The sequence below is a fragment of the Pinus tabuliformis genome, chromosome 5_2, assembly GCF_031772625.1.
Source record: "Pinus tabuliformis cultivar Carrire ecotype Pingquan chromosome 5_2, CPIR1, whole genome shotgun sequence".
Taxonomy (NCBI): domain Eukaryota; kingdom Viridiplantae; phylum Streptophyta; class Pinopsida; order Pinales; family Pinaceae; genus Pinus; species Pinus tabuliformis.
In genome coordinates, this window is record NC_142306.1 from 997,790,700 (window position 1) to 997,811,014 (window position 20,315).

A 20,315-nucleotide genomic window follows, 5' to 3' on the forward strand; every position below is an offset into this window, starting at 1 on the left:
TCCATGTAAGCACTATCATAAAACCAGTCATTCTTCAAACAGATGCTTCAGAAACAAACCTCCTACAAGAACAAAGATTCATCTTGGATGGATCGCTTCTTGGAAATGGGCATCAATAGCCAAGAAGATATTTCAGTCACATGTCAGAACTTGTTCAAGAGTATTGAACAGTCTTGCAATTGAGTTTTCTCCATCATCTCACCTTGTATCTGACAGGGGGGGAAATGATGGTCATCTACAAGCTTCAAAGCCACATCAAGCGAGTCTGAGCCACAACCTGTCATGCCATTTTCAAAATTGTAGCCAAAGACAAAGATGCCCCTAAGCATGCCTTCAGTTGGTAATTTCGAATAGTTCCTCTAGCAGAAGACTTCAGCTTCTTGCCAGTTTCAGAAGAGTTCCAGAAATAGAATTGGGGACACTTCCTCTAGCAAAAGACTTCATCTTCTTTCCAGTTTCGAAAGAGTTCAAGAAATAGAATTGGGGACACTTCCTCTAGTAGAAGACTTCATCGTCTTGCCAGTTTTGGAAGAGTTTCAGGAATTGCATTAAGCATTCCAGAGTTGTTGGTCATCTTTAAATATTCACAGGTTAAGACTTCCCTTTTTAGGTTGAATTTCTCCCTTTTATGCGGGGTGAGACCTCCCTTTCATGGTTGAAGGTTTCCCTCTTCAAAACATCAGGATCACTTCCTCTAACAGAAGACTTGAGCTTCATGCCAAACTAGGAAGAGTTTCGGGAATTTCACTAAGTGTTCCAGTGTTGGTGGTCATCCTTAAACCATCGCCCTTTATACCAACATTTTAGAGAGCACATTCAGCCTAGTGTTGCTATGCATTTTTTGCACATTTTGTATTACAGCTCTCTTCTTGGACTCATACATAACCGTTCAGGTTAAGGGGGGGAATGTTGGACACCTAATCCTCTATGGGTTAGTGTGGAAGCGGAATAGACTAAGGAAGTCCAAGAGACCTTGGGATGTGGAACCCAACGGTCAAACCATGTACTATAAATATATATATGTTTTGTTAATAAAAAATGTACTCTCATGTTTTATCTTTCATATTATGTTGCTGCCATGTGTGTGTTTAACAGATCCATGGTTAAACAATGAAATCACCTAATAGAAAAGAAAAAAAGGAATAAAAAGCAAAAAAAACACACATTTGATATCAACAAAACAATTTAATGCTGAATAAAATTAAAAGTAACATAAATACATAATTTACCATTTACATATAGAAAAAAACTTCACATATACACATTGTATAAAATCAAATTAGTGATCATAACATTATTACAACACCAAACACAATTCCACAATTTTTTAAACCTAATCTCTATAATCCAATATTATTAATGTTATTAAACCTATAATTATGTTTACATTAAGGTCTATGTTTAGTATTGATGCTATAATGTTTCTACAAATATATTTCTAATATCAGATAAGAACAACTCATTAGGTAGGTTTCCATCAAGGACAACACCTAATTCACAAATGCCAACAAAAAATTGCCTAGAAAACACAATTGCCTAGAACCTTCCCCTTTTAAGACAGACGGAACTTAATATCACTTAATAGAACTTAATAAGATTACAATTATGATCGTAATGTACTGCATTAATATCAAAACTTAATAATTGTAATGGAGTATATTAATATCTACATGATTATGATTATGATTATGTAAATGACATTGTTCACTACTTTTGCTATGATGGTCATATCTCCAAACCTTCCTTTCCAATCAATTTGCCATATTTATCTTAATACAATACATTATCTTACTGAGTTATTTCTACAAATGCAAATGGTGTGTGTGAGAATCCGTGAAGGAAAAAGAGAATCTGGGAAGGAAGAATGATAGTATCTGTAAAACAAATGGCAAACAAATGGTGGGTGAATAGTTTTATATGTGTTAGCTAAATAGGTTTACATTTTTATTTTATTTTTATAAGTTAGATTGAATTTAGGTTTTGGTTACTTTTAATGTAATGGGAAGAAAAAATAAATTGTTGTTGTTAAGAAAATGTTACATATTAATTTCAACTTTTTAATAAAATCTAATTAATTTAATGAGACTAAATGTTATATAAATTTAATGAATAAAAAAGACTATAGGTAAAATATATAAGCAATAAGTAAAATATATAATAGAAATGGATATACCTTTGATGATGATGTCAATACAATTTTCTAATAGAATTAGAAAGAGAATTGAAATATATTGATGGCTTGCTAATGGAAATGGACACATTGAGCAATTTTAAAAGGGATATCCATCTGAACAAATCAAAAAAAAGAGAATTTAAATATATTGATAACTTGCTAATGGAAATGGATATACTTTTGATAATGTTGTCAATGCAAGAAGAGAATTTAAATATATTGATAACTTTCTAATACAAATAGACATATCTTTCAATTAAAAAAATGTATACTTCAAATATATTAAAAAAAACCTACAATCTCCGATTCTATTTCATCCTAAGGATTTTCATTTAATGATATATATTATAAACCTAAAATTATTTTGAGTTTTTTTTTAATTTGTAAAACAATAATACTATAAACTTAAAACAAAGGACTAAAACCTAACTCCATTTAAAGAGTTAAATGTTTAAAAGCCCTGTAAAGTATTTTTTTGAAAAAAAATCATCCTAAATCCATTGAGATGGATAGTAGATATGAAAGTTGGAAAATTGAATATTATTGTGACAATGAATTAATATTTATCCCAAATAACTTGATGAATCTTCAACCATCATTCATCTAACATTTGATTTTTTGAAGAAAAAAATGTGACTACATGCACATTCTAGATTCTCATACATTTTAGTGTGATTTGTGGAAGGATTTTAGTAAAATAAGTGGATACAACTATAAACTCCACACCTAACAAGGCCTTCTTCAAAGAGGAAACGTCTATATCTTTCTCTATATTTTCTCTAGTAATATCAAATCAAATGTTTAAATTTAACCTTGAATTCCTATTCCATATAAATCTAAATACTTTGAGTAATTTGAAAAGGGCTATCTATCTCAACAAATCAAATCAAAAAGAGAATTTAAATGAATTAATAATTGACTAATATAAATAGATACTTTGAGAAATTTTAAAAGGGCTATCTATCTCAACAGATCAAAAAATTAAATTGAATTAATTTAAATTTATAAAATAAAAATAATAATATGTAAAATGCATATATGCAAATGACATTGTTCACTATTTTGTTATTTTGGTATGATGGTTAGATCTCCCAACTTTTCTAATTAATCAATTTGCCATCTTTATCTTAATACATTACATTATCTTACTGAAATGTAAAGGTTACCCGTGGGAGTATCCCTGAAGAAAGAAAGACAGTGTCTCTATCACAGATGGCACGTAAATAATTTTATATATTTTTATAATGTTAGTTTCTTTCTTTTTAATAAGTTAGACAATTTAGGTTTTGGTGAGGTTTAATGCTATTTGAAAAACAATAAAATGTTGCTATTAAAATATGTTAGATTTTAATTTCAACCTTTTTTAATAAAATTTAAATCAATAATTTAATGAAACTACATCTTATATAAATTAATTAATTTATATTTGATGAATAAAAAATAATATGTAAAATACAAAAACATATTTGTGCGAATGACAATATTCACTACTTTTGCTATGATGGGACATCTCCAAACTTTACTTTCTCAATCAATTTGCCATCTTTATCTTAATACACTACATTATCTTACAAAGTTAATTCGAGTGCTAAAGGATGGTCAATCGATTTTGAATACACGATATGCAAATGTAAATGATACCCGTGAGAGTATTATTGAAGGAAGAAAGACAATATCTCTAAAACAAATGGCAGTTAAATAGTTTTATATATGTTTGTTATAATGTTAGTTTATTTTTATAAGTTAATTGAATTTAGGTTTTGGTGAAATTTAATTTTATTTGAAGAAACAATAAAATGTCATTGTTAATAATAGGTTGGATTTTAACTTCAACTATTTTTAATAAAATTTAAATCAATAATTTAATGAAACTAAATTTTATATAAATTAATTTAAATTAATTTAAATTTAACGAATAAAAAATAACTTGCAAAATACATATATGCAAATGACATTGTTCACTACTTTTACTATGATGGTGATATCTCCAAACCTTCCTTTCCAATCAATTTGCCATATTTATCTTAATATAATACATTATTTTAGTGAGTTGTTTCTACAAATGCAAATGCTACATGTGAGAATCCGTGAAAGAAGAAGAGAATCCCGAAAGGAAGAATGACAAGGCTCCCCATATCGGGCGTGTACAGTCTGTGGCACGGCTCATCTTGGTAAGGGTATCCAATGGGTCAACAATGAGTTCACTATAAAGCTCTGCAATCCTTATACACGGCCATTTGTCGATATTCCCCCACTAGGAACATGACTCTATGGTGAATGCATTGTTATTAAGGAGAGTGGTAATGAGAAATCTGACCATGAATACAAAGTTTTTGCTGTTAGGGACAAGTGGCCACTACAAATTTACGAACCTTCGCATCGGGAATGGAATATCACTAGATATTTTCCCAATGATTTAATAATGGACCTAAACCCTCCGCTTGTTCACTGCAATGGATCATTTTACGGTCAATGTCAAAGGAGAGCAGACGAAGTGGATGGCATCCCGTGTTTCACCATCCCAATAAAGGAAAATGGTTTAGGTGTAGCATTGAAGCCCATTCCCATGCTCTTTGCACCATTTCGTGAAATAGTGCGGAATTACAACCTTCTGCCATGGATAATCACCTATGGTTCACGTCTACTATTAATCGCAACAGGATGGATGCATGTTGAGGTTGAACAAATTAAGGGGGATGTGGATATAGAGCAGGAGACTATTATTTGGGAGTTTAGGAATGACGATTCAAGGTGAGTCTCGTGGATATGGGTCGAGATTGCACGAATGCCTTCTTTTTTTGCAAGGAATGTAGGAATAATCTTGCACCAAATCCATTGGAATTACTATGGCACGATAGTAATCTAAACTCACAAGTTTCTAATGTAACTCACATAATTCAACACACAAAACCACTTATTCCAATGTTATTTTTATTTTGATTTTGCCGTCACTAATCCCACTAATCCCAATACATATTTCATGGATTATATAATAAAGATTAGCATCATGTAATTGTTCCTTTCATTTACAATTTACATTTAACTTCAACACGACTTCTCAAAAAATGAACAAAGGCATTGCACATTAGAGTGTTATTAGTATTTTAAATTATGGCAAATCTAGGTAACAGTGGCCATTGAAAACAATATTAATATATATAGTAGTAATCTTCCAAATCTAGGTAATAGATTGTGCACCTTTCTTAGCACATAGAATCCGAGAGAAGCCCCTTCAAATCGTTCCAGTAATCCTTCGAGAAATCCTTCGAGTAATCCTTTAACAATTCCAACAACCCAAGCACTAAGAAATGCATGCATCCACCAAGCACTCCTTTGCTTATAATAGATAGAATGGTGATGAATAACAGGTACAATAAATATTTAATCACAATTTTAAATGCTCAAGTTGCTTTATTCCTCCACGTTACAATCTTAGATGGAGTGGCAGAGTTATTATTAAGAGCATGAAAGGGTGAAATTGATGGACAAGTTAATGAAACTACCGACACCTATTTTTTGGAGTTATTATTAATAGCATGAAAGGGCGAAATTGATGGAAAAGTTAATGAAACTACTGACGGTTCATTCTCTCCTCGGTATTACCGACACTTGATTTGTGGCTTAACACCCGATTGGTCCATGATCTCTATTTAAAGAGCATGGAGGGTCATTTGTAGGTTAACCATTCATGAGAGAAGCTTATGTAAATTTTCATTCTTTTATTAATAAATTGCCTGAAGTGGCCACGTTGGCTCAGGCTGTTGACTGTTTCCCTCTTTGAGGGTTTTAACTACATCAACAATACTGGTGTATTGATCCGTGATCTATTTGTGAGCGGTTTCCTTTGGTGTTTTGTTTGAGGAACTTACCCTGTAAATTCCTACATGGTATCATAGCTATTTGAGGGCCACATCCATTGATGATCCAAATCTGAAGCTGCTAGAACTGCATCCGACTGTCGTTTCCTAGATCTATTGTTACTGACTGCTTTGAGGCCGAGAGGACTACTCTATTGTGTTAGGAGCATCTATTCCAGTGAGAAATCCCTTTCATTTGATGTGAAAAGGTTTCTGGTAGCCCTAACTACGTCATTTTTAAGATCTGGAGGTATATAGTGTTTATTTGCAGTTTTTAGTTATTTTCTCTCTGTTTATTTCATTTCATTTAGCTCTTTGTTTTTTAATTACCAGATCTATACCTTTCATTTCTGTGTATGCTATTTCCCCTGCGACTCTGTGCGATCTGGGCAAATCAGAAACAAAAAGGAAGGATTTTTGTCATGTGTATGCTCTTTTCTACCGTGCCTTAGTCTGATCTCGGAAAATTAGAAACATTGAGGAAAATATTTAGTTTCTGGGTAAAGCTAACTTCAAGCGGTAAGGTTTGTTTTTTTTGTATGACCATGTTGGGTGTTGTGTTTTTTTTTCTGTAGGCAAAAAAAGAGCTTTCTCAAGTAAGCACGCTCCCCAAAGCTCCAATGACTTAAAAAAACAAAAAAAACCCTTCCTCTTTTCCAAAAATTACTAACCTTTTAATCTAGCTCATTTGGTCCAAAGCTACTTTATGATAGTAGAGGTATTGAGTTCAAGTACTTCTTTTTGTTGAGCTAATTATATTAAGTTTGGAAAGGAGGCGGATTTTTTTTAAATATAACATTATCATTCATTTCCACACATTCCCACACTTCATCGGCATCTTCAACAACTTTTCTTCAAAAAGCCATAACTTCTTCATCTGGAAGCCGTTTTCAGAGCCGTTCTTTTTTTAATCAGCCTAATTTTTCGAGATCTTTCCATTAGAACACTTAGTTTTAGCATCTATAGCTTCAGTTTCTATTAAAATGGAAAGTCCATGCCAAGTTATTCTTGACAGCACCAACTACCTCCAATGGTGGTCCTACATTATGGATTTACTTAGAAGTAAAGGTCTTTACAGAATAACCTTAGGTCAAGAAACCAAACCAAAAGATGAAGGCAGCTGAATGGGAAAATAGGCAATATCAAGCACGTGGGTTGATAGGGATGTCTATTTCTCTAGACCTTAGATTCCATATCGCAGAACTTGATATTCCTAATGAAGCTATGAAATAGATCGCTAAAGTTTTTGGAATTAAAAATGAACTTAGAGCCCATCAACTCGAAAATGAGTTGCTTACATTGGACCCCAATAATTTTTCTTCCATTGAAGATTTTTTGTCAAAGTTCGAGACCCTTAGACTTCTCTTGGAAGGTGTTAAGGTTAAGAAAGAAGATGGTAACCTTATCTATTCCATTCTTACTAAATTGGGACGAACCTACTCTATGTTTGTTTCCACCTTCCATTCTACAAGAGAAGTCTTCATTTTTCAAGGACAAGACTACAAGTCCCCTTCCTTTGATGCCTTTTGTGATTCTTTAATAAGAGAACAAAAAAAACTCTTACATCCTGGTCTTCTTAATCTTGGAAACTCTTCTAAGAAAGTGTTAGCCACTCAGCAGCAACCAAATTCAAAGAATCCTAAGAAGCTATATCCTAAAAACAATGGTCCTAAACCAAACAAGAGCCTTAAGAAATTTCAGTCTCAAATGAAAAATCATTTCAACAAAATGATAAGGCAAATAAAAACAAAGGGAAGAAGACTGATAGACATTGCCACTTTTGTAATCAAGATGGCCACTTAGAATCCAAATGCTTTAAGAAGATGGAAGCCTTGGAAGCAGAAATGAAGAAGCATAATGCCCATTTGGAGCACTCTTCAACTTCAACTTCATCTTCAGGAATAGCACTTTCTGTATGTGGTTGTCAAGCATCTCGGTCTGGCTATGCACTAAATGTATCTTCTTCTTCTCATTCTCATGAGTGGCTCATTGATTATAGAGCTTCTTATCACATGGCCAAAAACAAAGCCATGTTTTCTTCTTTAAATGATTGTAACACCAAAAATATATATGTTGGTGATGATAGATCTCTTAGTGTTGTAGGGACTGGAACTGTTCATATAGACAATGGCCAATTTAATGATGTATTATATGTTCCAACCTTATCGTGCAACCTCCTACCTGTATATCAGATAACTCATTCACGTGAAGGTAAAATGGTTGAATTTTCACCTCACGATGTTGTAACTAAGGACCTAAGAGATCCTAGACAGATTTTAGCTACTAGCATTGCTTATGATTCTACAAGGTTGTATAAGTTTAACAACTTTGGGTCATCAAATCTTCCCTCGGTATTTGTTGCTCATAACGATGAAGTGAGCAAACTTTGGCATGAGCAATTTGGTCACTTAAACTATCACTCCCTTCAGAATCTATGTAAAGAAAATATGGTGACAGGTCTTTCAATGGTATCTTGCAGCGATGGTGTTTGTTTTGGATCTGTACTCAGAAAACGTCATCAGGAAAATTTTGAAAAATGTGCCTCTTAGCACGCCTCACCCCCTTTACAACTTCTACATAGTGATTTATGTGGTCCACTTCTAGTTGTTTCATTCTCTGGCTACAATTATTTCTTAACTTTCATTGATGATTTCTCCAGACACACTTGGGTATACTTCTTAAACCTCAAGAGTGAAGTATATAACATGATCTTGGCTTTAAGGCCTTTGTTGAAAAACAATCTGGACATCAAATTCTTAAGATAATATCTGATAATGGTGGAGAATATGTTAACAAAAAATTCATCAACCTTTGCACTGAGAATGGAATTCAAATGCAACATACTGTTCCATATACTCCACAACAAAATGGTGTCGCTGAAAGGAAGAATCACACCTTAAAGGAAATGGCTAATTGTATGCTTCAATCTAAAGGAACTAGTCTTAGTTTTTGGGCAGAAGCAATTAACTGTGCAAATTACATAGTGAATCGCACTCCTACTAAGGTTTTAAAGAACATCACTCCAAAAGAAGCATGGAGCTCAATTAAAACAGATGTAAGTCACTTTTGTGTTTTTGGAAGTGAAGCGTGGGCCCATATTCCAGATGAGAAACATAAATCTTTAGAACCTAAGAGTGAAAAATTTGTTTTTGTTGGATATTTTGAAGATGTCAAAGGATATAGACTTATTCCACTTAAGTCCAAAAATGTTATCATTAGAAGAGATGTAAATTTTGCTGAAAATATATCAACCTACCAGCGTAATGCGGCAGATGTGCCACCTCTCTCTATCCCTTCTACTTCTGAAAAATTTCTTCTTCACATTGACGGCGAGGATGACAATCCTCCCCCACCTTCTCAGGATCCTCCTTCAACTCCTCAGCTTCCAAAATGTGTTCATGCTACTCGGCATCCAACAGGTGCTCTTGTCATGATCCTAGAGATCAGCGTTGCACACGTTCTTATTTTGATAGAGACTCTTCTTTACTGGCTCAAGCTTCAGCGAATTATGATCTCGACACCTTTGTAGAAGCTTCAGGCCATCCAGATTGGGACGTAGCTATGAATAAAGAATATTGTTCATTAAAAATGATACCTGGGATCTTGTTCCTCTTCCAAAGGGACGAAAACTTGTTAGATTCAAATGGGTTTACAAAACCAAGTATGGCCCACATGGAAAAGTTGATAAACATAAAGCTCGTCTTGTTGCTAAGGGTTTTTCACAAGTTGAAGGCATTGACTATACTGAAACCTTCTCCCCTGTTGCCAAAATAAAAAGTTGATAAACATAAAGCTCATCTTGTTGCTAAGGGTTTTTCACAAGTTGAAGGCATTGACTATATTGAAATCTTCCCCCTATTGCCAAAATGAACTCTATTTGCCTTGTTTTTTCCCTTGTTTCCTCTTTCAAATGGGAAGTCCATTAGATGGATGTTAAATCCGCCTTCTTGCATGGAGATTTGCATGAAGAAATCTATATGGAAAAACCTACTAGCTTTATACAAACAGACTCCAGCCTTGTATGTTGGCTTAAGAAATCCCTTTATGGTCCCAAGCAAGCCCCTCGAGCTTGGTATGCCAAAATGGATAGCTTTCTTTTAGAAACTGACTTTTCTAGGTGTCATTCTGACAATACTGTCTACACCAAGAAAGTGGGCAAGGCTCCTATCATTCTTCTTCTTTATGTTGATGATCTTATCCTTACTGGTAGTGATCCAAACCTTATAAACCATGTGAAATCCAGCCTTAAAAAGAAGTTTGAAATGACAGACTTAGGACACTTGCATTATTTTCTTGGTCTTCAAGTCTTGCGATCCAAGGAAGGTATTTCCCTTTCCCAGTCCAAGTATGCATGTGATCTTCTACGCCATTTTGACATGGAAGACTCTAAGCCAGCCCCTTCTCCCTTTCAGTCTAGAGCCAAACTTTTAGTCACTTGTACTTCCCCTAAAGTTGATGCTACCTTATACCATCAACTTATAGGAAAAATTTTGTATCTGACCCATACCCGTCCAGACATTTCCTTTGATGTTGTCCTTAGTTCTCTGTTTATGCAAAAACCACATGAAAGTCATTGGAAAGCAGCTAAAAGAATACTTCATTATGTTCAAGGTACAGTTTAGTTGCAGATTCATTACAGTGCAGAAGCATCTCCTCTATTGGTTGGTTTCACTGATTCCAATTGGGCTGGTGACCCTGATGCTCAAAAGTCTACTGCAGGTTATGTGTTCACTCTTGGTTCAAGACCTATTACATGGGCTTGCAAGAAACAAAGTGTCATTTCTCTTTCTTCAGCAGAAGTAGAATATCATGGTGTCGTAGAAGCTAGTAAGGAGGCCCTGTGGCTTCGTCAGATCCTGTCAGAGTTTGGATTTCAGCAGCAACATCCGACTACACTTTGGTGTGATAATCAAAATGTCATTCAACTATGTGAAGATCCAATCCAACATCAACGCAACAAACACATTGAACTGCACATGCACTTCATTAGAAAGCTCATTCATTACCATGTTCTTCAAGTGCAATATTGTTCAATAGATGATCAAGTTGCAGACATCTTTACAAAGGCTCTCACAGATGCGAAGTTTACTAAGCTTCGATTTATGGTTGGAGTTGAGGAAGTTGTCACTAAGGGGAGATAGCTCTAGTGCCTCCTTCCTTCTCTTATTGTGTCATATTTGTACATCCTTCAATCCTATCCCAAGTTGTTCTTAAGGGGGGATGTTAGAATATTCCGACACATAGGAAATAGTTAAGTATAACTTGGTTTAGTGTAGGGTTAGGTAAAGTGTGTTTCTTTACTATGTACTTTTGTAACTTACAATCCGACGTCACGATATGTTCTAAACATGAAGTGATTCGACGGTTCATTCTCTCCTCAGTATTACCGACACTTGATCCGTGGCTTAACACCCGATTGGTCCATGATCTCTAGTTAAAGAGCATGGAGAGTCATTTGTAGGTTAACCGTTCATAAGAGAAGCTTATGTAAATTTTCATTCTTTTATTAATAAATTGCCTAAAGTGGCCGCGTTTGGTTAGGCCGTGGATTGTTTCCCTCTTTGAGGGTTTTAAGCACGTCAACAATACTGGTATATTGATCTGTGATCTGTTTGTGAGCGGTGTCCTTTGGTGTTCTATCTCAAGAACTTACCTTGTAAATTCCGACACCAGTAGGAGGGACACCTATAAGGGTAAAAATGAAATTCCAGCAATGATCTTAGGTTGAAATATATATCCCTATCAGCGAATTAATTTGTCGTCGAGCCATCCTTGGGGTGTTAGGTGCTCTGGGGTCATCTTGATCCAATAATTTATTAGGTTGGAAATGCTGACTGTTATCTTAATTTTTCAAGGTAACTTCCGTTTTAACACTTCAATTAAAATTTAGTTAGAGAAATGCACATACAACAGAAACGAAACAGAAAATTTTGTATACTTTTTTAACCAAATGCACTGCACCTAAATCGGTGCATCTTCGGGGTACTAAAGGAGAGCATCTTCTCGGACGAGTAAGAAAGGCATCTTGCCTATTGTCCTGTACTGTAACATCTCATGATAAGACCGGTCATTGGAAGGTGCGTATATATCTGTGAATTGATCACAGAGAAAACAGTAGAAAGAGGATCATGAGGTCCTGATATTATTTCAGGTTAATGAATTTTATGCGGATAAATTCTCACGAAACAAAGTAGAATATGCCGGTCATGACCCTCACCTACAGAACTTTCTTTCAACTTCAATTAGATGCCTTAGTCTGCATTTACTATTATAAAACCAGTTTATACATAGTAGAGGGATAAACAGAGTAAGCTGTGAAGACAACACAGAGTCAGATATCGTCATAAATTGTTTAACGCCCCTGGAGTTCTCCCGGGCACTTCGGTGAACAACTCTCTAGGGTAATTCCCAGAAGTGTTTGGGAGGACTCTGGGAGTCGTTGAACTTTGGATTAGCCCATTGAGCTCATTTCACCTTGCTTCAGGTCAGCCTACCACTGTCATTTTTTTATCGTTCCTGTTAATATTTCTGTCCTGCTTGTATTTTGTTCTAGATCGTCTCATATAATCTGTCGATTGCCATACTGCATATTATTCGATAGCTACTTTAGGACATTTATAAAATGTTTAATGAATGTGTATGTGTTGAGGAACGCAAATTATACCATTTTTGACCGACTACAAACTCTGGTACAAAACTGTTTTTTCTTCCGAGCACGCAGAGGAATCATAGGCCATACTGTAACTAATTCTTATTGATGTCAAAGGTCGTTCGGCTTCAGTACATATTTATTATAACGAGTAACATTATGACCTGTTCATCTTTTAACATTTATTGATCACTTCACGTTTATTTTATTAGGGTTTAAACCCTTTGAAAGCACTTCGTGCATTCATCTTCATGTTGCCGCTGACAAATTGAAAAGTTCTTGATACTCACAGCAATCGAAGGCGGATATGTGGTGTATGATCAATCCCACCATCTAATTCCATAATAGAAAACATGGATATGAAAGTCTCACCTTGTCTAATATACTGAATTAATATGATTCCAATCTTGTATCTTATACGACATAGTAACGAAGCCGAACTTTGGTACTACTCATCGGCTCACCTCTTGATATAGTCGTCAAACAAAATCGAGTTGAAGTATAAAAGTCAGTTTCCAATGCGCCTTTCCGACTAAAAAATGGTTGCCGGAATTTCCATTGCAGTTTGTTGAGGGTTGCGAATGATCAACAAGTGAAACGTTCTTCATGAGGATAATGAAAAGAGATAGAAGAGAGGCAAGGAGAATAATGAAAATGCTTCATACTTGGGTCATTGCAAGTCCTTTTCAACAGGAATTTTTGGAGAGTGCCTAAAATTAGCTGACACTCACAATTAACTCTTTTACTACATAAGCTACATTCGTGAGTACTAGAAATTCTCTTTAATTATTATCACTATTGTTTGGTTGTCCAAGTTTTAACTAGGCTTATAACATTTAGATCAATTCAAAATCTTGTTTTACTTTTGCATGATAGTGCAGGTTGTTGTGAGCTATACATGTCTAACATTTTTCTTCTGGTTGTTTTAAATACTTTATATATTTTTTATTTTTCTTTAATATTTATTTATCTTTATAGTTCCTGTATTACCTAAAATCAACCACTTCTAAAGATATTTATGATTTGTATAAAATACTTTATATATTTTTTATTTTTCTTTAATATTTATTTATCTTCATAGTTCCTGTATTACCTAAAATCAACCACTTCTAAAGATATTTATGATTTGTATAAATCTTCTAATAACATACGAATTTACAGTGTTTAAAAATATAATTTTAAAAATAACTAGGACTCAACTAACTCTTATACTACTTCTAGAGAGGTTGTTCTTTAACACTCCCCCTTAATCTCAAGTATTACATTCATGAGTACAAATAACTATCCCTTAATTATGATTACTATTGCTTATTGATCTATATGTTAGTTATACTTGTTTAGGACTCAACTAACTCTTATACTACTTCTAGAGAGGTTGTTCTTTAACACTCCCCCTTAATCTCAACTATTACATTCATGAGTATGAATAACTCTCCCTTAATTATGATTACTATTGCTTATTGATCTATATGTTAGCTATACTTATTACACAGATCAACTCAACAAAATTGTTTTACTTCTACATGCTCGTGCTCGTGCAAGTTGTTCTGAGCTCTACATGTACAACATTTTTCTCCTTTTTGTTCCAAATTCTTTACTTTACATATCTTTCATTTTTCTTTAATATTTCCTTATCTTCATTGTGATCTTCATCTAGTTCTTTTTCTACTCTTCTTGTACATCAGCTACTACTAATTGAACTTTTATATTAACATGTGTAACCTTAAAAATAATATCTTCATGTCCTTTCATCTCCCCTAGTGTTGTTTCAATAGCTTCAACAAATCTAATGGCTTCCTTTAATTTTTTTTTTGTTTTTTCCTCTAAAGTAGTTATGATAGGTTTTCCATAAATACTTTTGTCTTTATCATAATTAGACTTTGCATGCATCCTTCAAAAAAAGTTAATTCAACTTCATAATCAAATTCAACTCTCACTACTATGTTACCCTCACATGTTGTTCCTAAAGAAAATTTTGATTTCATTCTTCACTTATGTATCTATACACTCACCTTCATTGTTTTTATCATTTTCATACAATGAAACTTGTACAAAGTCACTTTTCTCTTATGCAATTTCTTTAGCTATATTATTTAGGACAATTGTAGTATGTATGTGCTGTATACATTCTTCTACTTAGGAAAACTCTTCCACATCTTCGCTGGTTTCTTCTCTTTCTTTTCTTGTTGCTACTAGAACTTCATTAAAAACTACAATGTGTTGTGACTAGACTTGTTGTTGATAAATGTTTCTAGTCCTTTCATTTTATGTCATTTCTATAATATTCAACATCAATATTGTTGCTTCTTTCATTTCATGTCAATTCCACAATATTCCACACTTTTTTGTACATGGTTGCTACTGCAATATTGAGAAAAATATTGTAATCTAAACCTTCTTGAATGACAAATAATGTTGTTATATCATACTTCCCATTCACATGATCCTTTTGTTCTTGTGTCCTAGTCTTATAAACTCTTTCACTTAAAGATTCCTCAAACCCATTTGAAACAATGTTCCATTAATCATCTATTTATTGTCTTGTTTTCATTTTCATTACCAAAAATTCATAATTCTTAACAACAAAAATAGATTATAAAAAATAAAAATAATAGAAAAAATCATTTAATGGTAAATAAGAATTATTGACCAAGAACAAAGATTATAACTAGTTGAATCTCCTACTTCATACTATAACAGCCTCCATTTTAATAATAAATACTTAATTACTTATTTTTAAAAGAAAAATATCTTAAATAAAAACATGTGTTGAAGCTCTATTCACCAACAAATAAAGCACCTTAAAACAACCTTTTCACCAAATACCAATCACCGCCATACCAATCAAGAGAATCGTATATTTATATCAATAACCATATAAAGTTATATGAAATTCCTTTTCTTAAATAAACCTTTCTTTTAAATGCAATATCCCATTAGAATATACTTTTCCCACACATAATCAAAAAAATATTTTTATGAAATTCCGAAAGGGAAAAACGAAATACATGTAGGAATTATACTAAACTATTTTGGAATCATGGAACTTCGAGTAAACATAATACTTCCAAACCTCTGGTCTTCCAAATGGTGGACTTGCACGGTCACATGGCCAAACTTCCAAACCATAGAACGTTGAAGCCAATGCCCTTGTGAATAAGCCCCCAAATATAATGGATTTTTCCATTGCTATAAGCAATAATCCTTAGAAACACTTCCTTGAAACCCTCGATGATTGGTTCTCCCAACCCAGCTTTGATGGTCTCGTAATATCCCACATTTATAAAACCTCCAAGCCCTAACTCTCCTTTTTAAGATACGCTTTGTTCACACTCATTGAAATACCCTTGGATCTTGGGATTGTTATGCTCTTCACTATGTGGAATTTGGATCTGTGCTCTCAATTTTCATGATTTACTCGAGTAGAAAATAATGATTTATTTTCAGTTTCGGAAGAGATTTAAACATTCTTTGATGCCATGAAAAGAGAGGGAAGAGATGAGATAAAGATAAACATTTTATACATTTTTAAGATATTGCATGTCTTTTTATCATTAGACTTTTTATTAAATAAATTTTACATAATTCTTTTTTTTAACTAATTCAAATTAACCGCGAAGAGATGAGATAAAGAAAAACATTTTATACATTTTTAAAATATTGTAGGTCTTTTTTATCATTAAATAAATTTTACATAAATTAACCGCGAAGAGATCAGATAAAGAAAAACATTTTATATATTTTTAAAATATTGTAGGTTTCTTTTATCATTAAATAAATTTCACATAAAGTAAGAATTTTTAAAACTAACTCAAATTAACCAATTTCAAAAATATCTAAAATTTATATGAATCTTCTAAAAATATTTAGACTAACAATGTCTAATATATATATATATAAAAGTTAGACTGACAACTAACTCTTGTACTACTTCAATTAACTGGGGAGACTGTTCTTTAACATGGGAAAGTAAATATGCTTTGGAACAAAATTGGGTGTAGATGGGCCATTCGTTGAATATCTCATCCCAGAGAAGGATGAAATCATTGTGAGAATTATACATTGTGGAACGATGACATGCGGATAGAGGATTCTTAGAAGCAAATTCATGATATGTAATCCAAAATGTTGGTCTCAATGACTTAAAAATTTGGATTTTGTTTAGTCTTTCTCTTCTATTTTGTAATGTTTTGCTATATGTGCTTTCTTTTATGCCTTTGTTGTTAATTATGCAGAAGGAAAATACCCTTACCTATATTAAGCGGTATCTATACCTAGTTTGTGTTCCCGCGAGATATGGAATGAGGACTGTGTCCCTATAGTTGATGTTTTCCTTCAATGGTGGTCGTGACTATATGAGTAAAAAGTTATTTCGCCAGAGTACAAAATTGTGTTTGAAATTGGTGGGAATGATCAGTATATTGTTTAGAGGATATTTTTTGTGAATGACTTACGGCCAAATCAAAATACCATATGACAAAAGGATAGTCAAAATATTTTTAATAGATATTTATTGGATTTGATACATTCACACAATAGAATCCCTTATTTATAGCTATAAAATAGCTATTACAGTTTGGATGTAGTTAATAGCTATTACAATTTGGATGTAGTTATTAGCTATTACAATTTGGATGATAATTACATCTAAGAGGGATTATCTTATATTTATATTGGAGAAAAATCAACTTGTATTTATATTGGAAATTAATATTTTATAAAAATTTAATGAAATATTAACCCATTAAAAAATATATGATTAACTCTAGAAACTTTCTCAAAGAAAATAATTATGTATTACACTTAGCTTGTCTCTACATAATTCAAATTTACTGTTTTTTAAAGTGTTAGTAAATATGTTTGTTATATTGTCATTTGTATTTTAATAGATCAAGTAATTTTTCTTTGAATGTAGTTTTTCTATATTACAAAATATGTTGTCTTTCAAAATGCTTTGACCTAAGTTTGATAGAGTTTTAATTACCACATTTTATGATTATTTCTTTACAAGGTATTTTTAAGGATCCAAATATTATTCTTATTTATAGTATTATAGGTATGTAGAATGTTGGAGAATATTCAATAAAAAACATTTAATTTACTATTGAGGAATGTTATCCATTTTATCATATATATGCAAGAATTAGATGATATTTTAACCCAATGGGCAAATATTTCTTCTAAAAAATAGCCAATTAGTTATTAGTCCCTAAAATTTTCGGTGTAGCTTTACATGTAACACTGCATAAGGTTTTGTACTGAACCATATTCGAATAAAGACATGGTTGCATCTTGCTACCCCATAACACAATTCAAAATCCAAAATTGAATTCTTAACCAATGATTGACTTGTTGAGTGTCTTACTACCTTTGTCAACAAAGAAGAAGTGACTCGCACTAAAGCTCTTTGAATAGAGTTTTTTTGGATGGTCACTCTTGTTGGGCTTTAAGGCTTAGTTGGCCTTTAGCCTCTTCCACTTTTGAAGAAAAAGACAAATGTTTATATTAATGTACCTATATTATATAAATTACAAATTAGTATAGTTTGTTATAACATATGATACAATTTGTACAGAAATATAATACAAAAAACAAGCCGCATAAAAATGTAACTAGCTATAAATATGCAAAAATAAAGATATATTATGTTAAGTATTCAAATACAAACATATTACTAATTCTCAGATAAGAATGAAGTTATAGATCTAGTAATGGTGATAGTTTTGATGGCATAAAATGAAAAATGAAAACTATGGAAATGTAAGTCTTCAACTTTTTAAACAAGGACAAATCAAATTAGAGTTGTTGAAATAATCAAACATCAAGAATTACGATCAAATATAAAACTAAAAAATTAACTAATTAATATTAATAAATTTATAGTTTTTGGAAAAAAATAAATAAAAAGATTATTATAGTAATTCCTAAACATTAAATAATACTTCAATTAATTATTTAAAAATAAAATCTATAAATAAATATTGAAATGAAAATAACTTATTAAAAAAAACTACATGATATGTTAATTCAACTCATACTTTGCAATCTATGTTTCTGAACACAATTCACTGGAACTTGGATTATATTGCTTAGATAATATCTCCCTCGACATACAAATATACAAATCACTGAAGGGAGATGTAATCGATTTTAAACCACTAAAATTAAATTAACAAGATGAAAAAAAATACAAATAATCTAACTGTTCATTCACAAGTCCATGCCTCTCCCAAAACCTCAAGAATCAAGAATCAAATCACAGAGAATTGAGAAAGATGACAAATAGAAATGACTATGGAATATGGAATAATATAAGTATTCAGCCAACCACTACCATATATATATAAAAAAATTTAATTAAAAGAAATCCAGTCACAGTAATGTTAAGCATGGATCTCCTTTCTCAACCATCTTCCTCCTACATTGTACGCAGCTTCATCCTATCAGGTTCCGCCTTATTAGTACCAGTACCAATACACCATCACATTTGCAATCCTCTCTATTTACAATAATATAGAACTAACAAAACCCTAGAACTAACAAAACCCCCTTCTGTTCAAAAGTTATTTTCACATTGAATCTTACTTCCATGGCCACAATTATAAATAAAAGACTATTAATATGCCTTCCTTTCTCCATCCTCTCCATTAAAAGATACCTCCTTTGTCTACCCTTGCCATTATCACACTCATGAAAGGATGCCTCCCTTTATACCTTCTCCATTAAACGCTTAAACATAATCAATGAGACTTACATAGAAACTGAAGTTAGATAGAATTTAGAATTTGCATGAGCTTTATAGTGAAACAGGTGGTTGGGCGGTTCCTAAAACACTATGGATGGAAATGATGTGCCATGTCTTTGAGAATATGATCAATGATGAAAATCATTTCCTCTTACACTATGGATGGAAAGGATGTGCCATGTCTGTGAGAATATGAACATCAATGATGAAAATCATTTCCTGTTAGAATGCCTCGAGTACAACCACATTAGATCTAAATTTCATAATCTTTGTTGCAATACTAACCTTCCTAGCCTTTTAAGATATCAAATTAAATAGGTTATCCAGCTTTTTTAAATTAGTTTATCCAACTTTTTCAAATTAGTTTGTAGTGTACTATCACATGTCTATCGTCAGGTAATTAAGTATGTTCTTTATCCAACTTTTTCAAATTAGTTTGTAGCGTCGATGTGTATTTTGTACGGTATATAACCTCATGTTTACTATCACATGTCTATCGTCAGGTAATTAAGTATGTTCTCTAACTTTTTCAAGTGAGTTTGTACGGTCGTCCAGATGCACATATAAATTTATATGTTCATAGATGATAGGTGAACAAGAAGATACAGATGGAGTTGGAAAGGTTCTTAGTGTGGTTTCTGAATAATATAGAGCTAACAAAACCCCCTTCTGTTCAAAAGTTATTTTCACATTGATTCTTACAATAAAAATGGGAATCAAATTGCGTTTTCCTTAATATATTTCTGAAAAAGGTGATTCCCATTGCGTTTTCCTTAATATATTTCTGAAAAAGGTAACCCCAGCCAATTTCCTCAGAATAAATAAACATATCTAGTTGATTTAACTGAATTAGGTTAATTTGGTCATCTTCTTCTCGATCTTCAACTCATC